This window comes from Triticum aestivum, chromosome 7B, assembly GCF_018294505.1.
Source record: "Triticum aestivum cultivar Chinese Spring chromosome 7B, IWGSC CS RefSeq v2.1, whole genome shotgun sequence".
Classification (NCBI taxonomy): domain Eukaryota; kingdom Viridiplantae; phylum Streptophyta; class Magnoliopsida; order Poales; family Poaceae; genus Triticum; species Triticum aestivum.
This window is the reverse complement of record NC_057813.1, coordinates 447,885,639-447,893,321: the sequence shown is the minus strand read 5'-3', so window position 1 is coordinate 447,893,321 and position 7,683 is coordinate 447,885,639.

The following is a 7,683-nucleotide window of genomic DNA, read 5'->3' as shown; positions in this document are numbered from 1 at the left end:
TATGGCCCATTAACAGCCTGTTATGCCCGTCGACAGAATTAAGCCCGTTAAACATATCGGCCTATTAACGGCCCGTTATGGTCGGCCATAAAGAGACGATTCCCATTCTAGCCCATTTACGGCCCATATTAAGGTATGTTATTGGTCCACGAATAGTACGACCCATGTTTGGCCAATCGATCTTACGGCCCGTAGAAGGCCCATTGATTCTACGGCCCGTAGAAGACCCATGGATGCTTCGGCCCGTAGGAGGCCCATGGTCACTATAGCATGTAGCAGGACCATGGTTACAATGGTCCGTATGTTGCCCATGGTTATTGTGGCCTAGTTTAAAAAAATAGATTATTGTGGCCACTAGAAAACCGCGGAAAAAGAACTGCAGTGACTAGAAGCAAACAAATAAACAAGACAATAAGGAAATAAAAAAGCAAGCAACTTATGCTAGGCTATTATGGCTATTATGCATATTACATCCACTAGGCATCAATGTTCGCCACCAGTGCAACTATAGGGAACAAAGCAGCATATTACATACACTGGGCGTCTAAATTGGCCACCAGCGCAAATAAACACGGCAACAAAACAAGTCCATAACTGAAATAACTTTAGAAGAGATCAAGAACTGTTATCATGGGTAAGAACTGTTATCATGGGTATCCACCATGGTGGCAATAAGCTTAGAAAGCTTATTATCTTTCTCTTGTTTGGTGTTAAAATCCTCCAATGCTTGATGTTCCATAGGAACGGTATCTTAAATGAGAACAATTGTTCTCCAAAGCAGTATGCACCATAGGAATGGTATCTTAAATGAGAACAATTGTTCTTCAGGTTTAAGCACTTGTTCTACATGAACAGAGTACAGTAAGACGCGGGCATATAGTACTTCAAAATAAAATTTTTATCTCATAGACCTTACCACATTCTTGGTTTGGGACCAATAAAGAGCAAGGCGTTCCCAGTCATCATCCCATAAATATGTCTCAGGAGAAAGTAAGGGAATTTGATGAGTTTCCTTGCCAGTGAAGTACGTTTTCTTCAGGTAATTTTGATACTGACACAAAGCATTCTTGAAGATAGCAGAGGTATTAGCACAGGTTACCTCAGCCTGAGTTTCCAAATCGGTCCTTCTTGATACGTCTCCAACGTATCTATAATTTTTGATTGTTCCATGCTATTATATTACCCGTTTTGGATGTTTATGGGCTTTACTTTACACTTTTATATCATTTTTGGGACTAACCTACTAACCGAAGGACCAGCCCGAATTGCTGTTTTTTTGCCTATTTCAGTGTTTCGAAGAAAAGGAATATCAAACGGAGTCCAAACGGGATGAAACCTTCGGGAGCGATCTTTTTGGAACAAACGTGATCTAGGGGACTTGGAGTGGACATCAAGCAACAGAGGAGGCGGCCACGAGGGTGCCCGGTGCGCCCCTGGGGGTGGGCGCGCCCCCACCCTTGTGGGCCCCTCGAGCGTCCACCGACCTACTTCTTCCTCCTATATATACCTACGTACCTTGAAACCTTCGAGGAGCACCACAAAAACCTAATTCCACCGCCGCAACCTTCTGTATCCGCGAGATCCCATCTTGGAGCCTTCGTCGATGCTCCGCCGGAGGGGGAATCGACCATGGAGGGCCTCTACATCATCTCCAAGGCCCTTCTGATGAGTTGTGAGTAGTTTACTACAGACCTTCAGGTCCATAGTTATTAGCTAGATGGCTTCTTCTCTCTCTTTGAATCTCAATACCAAGTTCTCCTTGATCTTCTTGGATATCTATTTGATGTAACTCTTTTTGCGGTGTGTTTGTCGAGATCCGATGAATTGTGGGTTTATGATCAAGTTTATCTATGAGAAATATTTGAATCTCCTCTAAATTCTTTTATGTGTGATTAAGTTATCTTTGCAAGTCTCTTCGAATTATCAGTTTGGTTTGGCCTACTAGATTGATCTTTCTTGCAATGGGAGAAGTGCTTAGCTTTGGGTTCAATCTTGCGGTGTCCTTTCCCAGTGACAGCAGGGGCAACAAGGCACGTATTGTATTGTTGCCATCGAGGATAAAAAGATGGGGTTTATATCATATTGCATGAGTTTATCCCTCTACATCATGCCATCTTTCTTAATGCGTTACTCTATTCTTCATGAACTTAATACTCTAGATGCAGGCAGGAGTCGGTCGATTTGTGGAGTAATAGTAGTAGATGCAGGCAGGAGTCGATCTACTTGTCACGGACGTGATGCCTATATACATGATCATGCCTAGATAATCTCATAACTATGCGCTTTTCTATCAATTGCTCGACAGTAATTTGTTCACCCACCGTAATACTTATGCTATCTTGAGAGAAGCCACTAGTGAATCCTATGGCCCCCGGGTCTATCTTTTATCATATAAGTTTATCATCTACTTTTATTTGCATCTTTACTTTTCCTATCTATATCATAAAAATACCAAAAACATTTATCTTATCATATTATCTCTATTAGATCTCACTTTCGCAAGTGGCCGTGAAGGGATTGACAATCCCTTTATTGTGTTGGTTACGAGGTTCTTGTTTGTTTGTGTAGGTGCGTGGGACTTTTGAGGAGCCTCCTACTGGATTGATACCTTGGTTCTCAAAAACTGGGGGAAATACTTACGCTACTATATAGAGAAGATGGGAACATTTGTCGTATTATAACCGGCATGGAGGTGAATGTATGGGACAGAGCAAATTAATTGCCATGAATAACATTATTTACACGTAACTCCTAGGCGAACACGTGCAACTGGCTTTTTCCTTCATCTTCAGTGTAATATTTCCATGATGGGAAGATACACACATAGGATTTAACAACATCAAATGTGATAGATGCTAAACTACGAATGGTTGGTTGTGCTTCCTCCACAGGAATAGGTGTTGTCGGTGTTAAAACCGGCGGATCTCGGGTAGGGGGTACCGAACTGTGCGTCTAAGGCTAATGGTAACAAGAGGTGGGGGACACGATGTTTACCCAGGTTCGGGCCCTCTCGATGGAGGTAATACCCTACTTCCTGCTTGATTGATCTTGATGATATGAGTATTACAAGAGTTGATCTACCACGAGATCGTAGAGGCTTAACCCTAGAAGCTAGCCTATGATTATGGTTGTTGTTGTCCTACGGACTAAACCCTCTGGTTTATATAGACACCGGAGGGGGCTAGGGTTACACAGAGGCGGTTACAGAGAAGGAGATCTACATATCCGAATTGCCAAGCTTGCCTTCCACGCAAAGGAGAGTCCCACCCGAACACGGGACGAAGTCTTCAATCTTGTATCTTCATAGTCCAATAGTCCAGCCAATCTATATAGTCCGGCTATCCGAGGACCCCCTAATCCAGGACTCCCTTAGTAGCCCATGAACCAGGCTTCAATGACGATGAGTCCGGTGCATAGATTGTCTTCGACATTGCAAGGCGGGTTCCTTCTCCGAATACTCCATAGAAGATTTTGAACACAAGGATCATGTCTGGCTTTGCAAAACAAATTCCACATAACACCGCAGAGAGCACAATATTCCACAAATCTAATCTGCCGACAACTTTTCATAGCACGACATCACGCCATGGCCCGGTCATTATTCGAATCGTTTTTCTCAACCAGCTACTGCACATATTGCGAGGCGGTTTCCTTGGCACGTCTTGTCGAAGTAGAGATCGTGTCCCCTTATCATAGGATTCTCATCAATACGGGCGTGGGTAACCCAACCGCGCCATCAATCGCGGCGCTTGGGGAATAAGCGATTTTACGGGGCAAGTGGGGAGGCGTACAGTTTCTACCGCCTTTATAAAGGGATAAGGATTCCTCTTTTTCACCCACGCCTTCTTCTTCCCCTTCCAATCCATTCTCGCACGCTCGAGCTCCAGCGCCCAAGTTCTCACCTTCTCCTCAAAGCCATTCCAAACATGTCCGTAGCGGGAGGCAAGTGGATGGCCTCCTCCGTTGCGGAGGAGAACATTACGAAGCTCCGGGAAGCCGGATTCCTGGCCACAAACATTGCACACCGGCTCCCAGACGCAGGGCAGATCATACCTACTCCAGAACCCCATGAGAGGGTCGTATTTCTTGCCCACTTCGTCCGTGGACTGGGATTACCCCTCCACCCATTTGTCCGCGGGCTCATGTTCTACTACGGGCTGGATTTCCACGATCTGGCCCCCAATGTCATCCTCAATATCTCGGCGTTTACTGTCGTGTGTGAGGCCTTCCTCTGTATCAAGCCCCACTTCAGCCTGTGGCTGAAGACCTTCAACGTGAAGCCGAAGATAGTGGTTGGCCAGCAAGCAGAGTGAGGAGGCGCCATGGTGGGCAAGATGCCCAACATCATTTGGCTCGAAGGCTCCTATGTGGAGACCATGAAGGGGTGGGAATCGGGGTGGTTCTACATCACCGAGCCGCGCGATGCCAACTGGGCAGCGGCCCCCGAATTCCGATCCGGCATCCCCATGCGGCTCACCTCCTAGAAAGAGAAGGGCTTAGCCTGGGGTGCATCGGCGGAGCTAACCGGACTCCAGAACTGTGTAAAAAATATGATAAGCAAGAAAATCAAGCTTGTCAACATGGTCCAGGTCATGATCTTCCACAGGATCCTCCCGTGTCAAAGACGGGCATTCAATATGTGGGAGTTCGACCCGGCTGAACACCAGACGCTACAAGAGCTTTTCGACACGACGCACAAAGACATCTGGAAGGTGTTGTTCAAGGCCGCCGAGGTACCTCCTCCCCTTATCAAAGATCACGGACTCAGTGCAAAGCGCCCCGCCAATCCGCTAAGCTCTCGGTATTTTACAAGATGTTCCTTTCCCCAATATATTTGTGGGAGGGATTTAAGCCTCCGCACCTTGACAGGACTGGGTAGCGACAGTGGAGCGGATCGACTGTCCGGCTCCACTACCTGAGGATCCAGCAACGGCTCTCCTAACGGAGACGCTGCTTCCGACACCCTATGAGGTACCGGAGAAGAAGGCCAAGAAGAAGGCCACGGGGACCAGGAAGGGTCTCCGGCGCAAGGTAGTCTCGGACTCTTCATCCGAAGACACAAAGGCACGCTCCTCCAACGAAAACGAGGAGGAGGAAGAGGAAAGTCCTCCCTCCCCCAACCAGGGGGGACAAGAAAAGGAAGGTTGCCCTGTCTAGGGAGGCCGAAGGGTCCAAGAAGGGGAATACCCTCCCTCCGGACCACTCCACAACAGCCGCGTACAACGACGAGGAGTGGCTGCCCAGGAACAAGCCCCTGGCAAAGTCGTAAGTATTCGAATACTATAATACTTCCAGTATGTTTTGCTTTATTGCTTCTTATCATGTTAAATATGATCATGCAGTCTGTCCAAAGCCCGCATCGACCTATCCTCCTCGGATGAGTCTTTGAGCGCGTCGGCGATGAACAGCGATTCGCTCCCGATGGCCACCACCCCCCGGCCCGCGGATGACACCGAGGTGTTGTCCTAGAGGATATCGGGCCAGGGGGAGACAATTCTGGAGGCGCCCCAAGGCAAAATCCCCAACACCGGGCACATGGGGGGGAAGACCCCCATGGATTCTGATAAGGGGGAACGCAGCAAGTTTGGCCCCCAGCCGGATACTGCGCCTGTCATGGTAGGCGCACGGCAGATGCCAAGGGATGGTTAAAGAGAGGAGGAGGCTCGAGGGCACTGGTGGGCTCTAGAGGCGAGGTTAATATGCGCAGGCACGGGACGTTGGACATACCCAGGTTCGGGGCTCTCCGGAGAGATAACACCCCTAGTCCTGCCGAGTTTAGTTGGATGATCGATAGTACAATGTTGCTCCTGGATCTGTGTGGAGGAGGAAGGAAGCTGGCCAAGGCTCGGGCTGTTCCTTCTCCCCGGTGTCGATGTTGGGTGGCTAGTCCTATGCTGGCCTGTGTTTCTCTTACAGGTGCCTGGTATTGCTTCGCCTCTCTATCTCATATGCCCCTATAGGCGTGGGCTCCTAGGGGGTTTTATAGATCAACCCACCCAGGGTTACAATGGTAATATGTCGAGTCGATGGGTCCGTATTGTCGGTGTCTGGGGTACCGGGCTGGGTCCCGCTTGTGGGCTTGTGGTTCGCCGAGTTCCCCTAGGTGCAGGCCCCGCGTGCCTAGGGGGACTGTGCACCGTCTTGTTGATCGTTAGGGCATGACCGAGTCGAGTCGTGTACAGTACTCTCCATCAGACTGCCGCTTGCTGTCGTCAGCGGCAAGGGCGGGAACACTGTTGCCACGCCAGCCCTGGTCAGCGGGTAGGTAAGGGGCACTATTGCCACGCTCCGGCTGACCATAGGCATGGACGGGAACACTGTTCTCTTGGTCATCGGTGGTTGAGGTCTCATCCCATCATACGGCCTGGATGGGACGGGAGCTGACCCGTGGCTGGGTTGCCGTGGACGCCACGGGTGGGTTGGCTTGCTGGGGAAGCCATGGCGGCGCCGGACCGATGTATCTTGCCAAGTCGAGGGGCTTGGCCGGGTTGAGTTGTCTTATGCCAGCTGCTGTGGCCGGGTCGACGTACCTTGCCGAGTCGAGGGGTTTGGCCGAGTTGTGGGCCTTGCCGGGTCGAGCGACTCGGCCAGGCGCGTGCCGGTTTGCGGGGTGGTGCGGGCCCTGCCATTTTTGAAGAGGATCCGGGTTCCGTTGCCTACCCGAGGTTCATCCCTCCGACAGTAGTCCCCGAAGCTGTGAAGGTCCGCCGTCTTCGGATGAGTGGGCCTTCACAGTTTCCACCTTGAGCAAGGCGGAAACTATGAACGCCGGGTCCGACAACACCCGCTGTGTGCTGGTTTTCTTGGAAACCGGATTGCGGCACCCCGACCGTGGCGGGAACTAAGGAGCTCGTCGAATCTTGAGGCGACCTCTCGGGCTTCGCGCAGGCGCCACATGGTGCCCGGAAGTCGGAGGGGCCTGACAGGCCACGCGCATGACGGGACTGGGCGACGGGCCAGGGCCCGCCGTCGTGCGCCCTTGGCCCAGGCGCGCGGATTTGTTGCGGCGTCTAGGGGCCGGTTGCACTTCCCCGAGCAGTTAGTGCGCGTGTACGCGCGCACTTAATGTGGGGCAGTGGAACGGGCGTGTGTAGACGATCCCACTCCCCCACGTTTGAACCGGGGGTTATAAATTGAGGGGGCAAGGGGGGCGGCGGACATTATTCTCGCTCGCGCCCTCTTGTCCCCCTGCACCTGCTCTACTCGTCGTTGACGCACAGCTGCGCCCACGGCCCCGAGCAGAGATCTCTCCGTCGTCCATCTTCTCTCTTTCTCTTCCGGCGATGGCGCTGCCGTCGAGCTCCTGGATGGGCTCGACCGTCACCACCGATGACATCACCTATCTTCGGTCTTCGCTGCGCTTGCCTCGGGAGACGGGCATTGGTGTTCGCCTGCCGCGCGGCGAGCAGAGGCCCCGGCCCGAGGGGCAGGAGCACGTTGTCTTCCTCACGCATTTCGAGCGAGGCTTCGGGCTGCCGGCGAGCACCTTCTTCCGCATGTTCTTGGAGTTCTTCGGGCTCCAACCGCACCATTTTGGCACCGGTGCCATCGTCCAGCCCTCCGGCTTCGTGACCCTGTGCGAGGGGTACCTGGGGGTCGAGCCGATGATCGACCTCTGGGCGCGCTTCTTCTTCTTGAAGTAGCAGGGCCCGTCGGTCGGGGAGTTCGCCGACTGCGCCACCT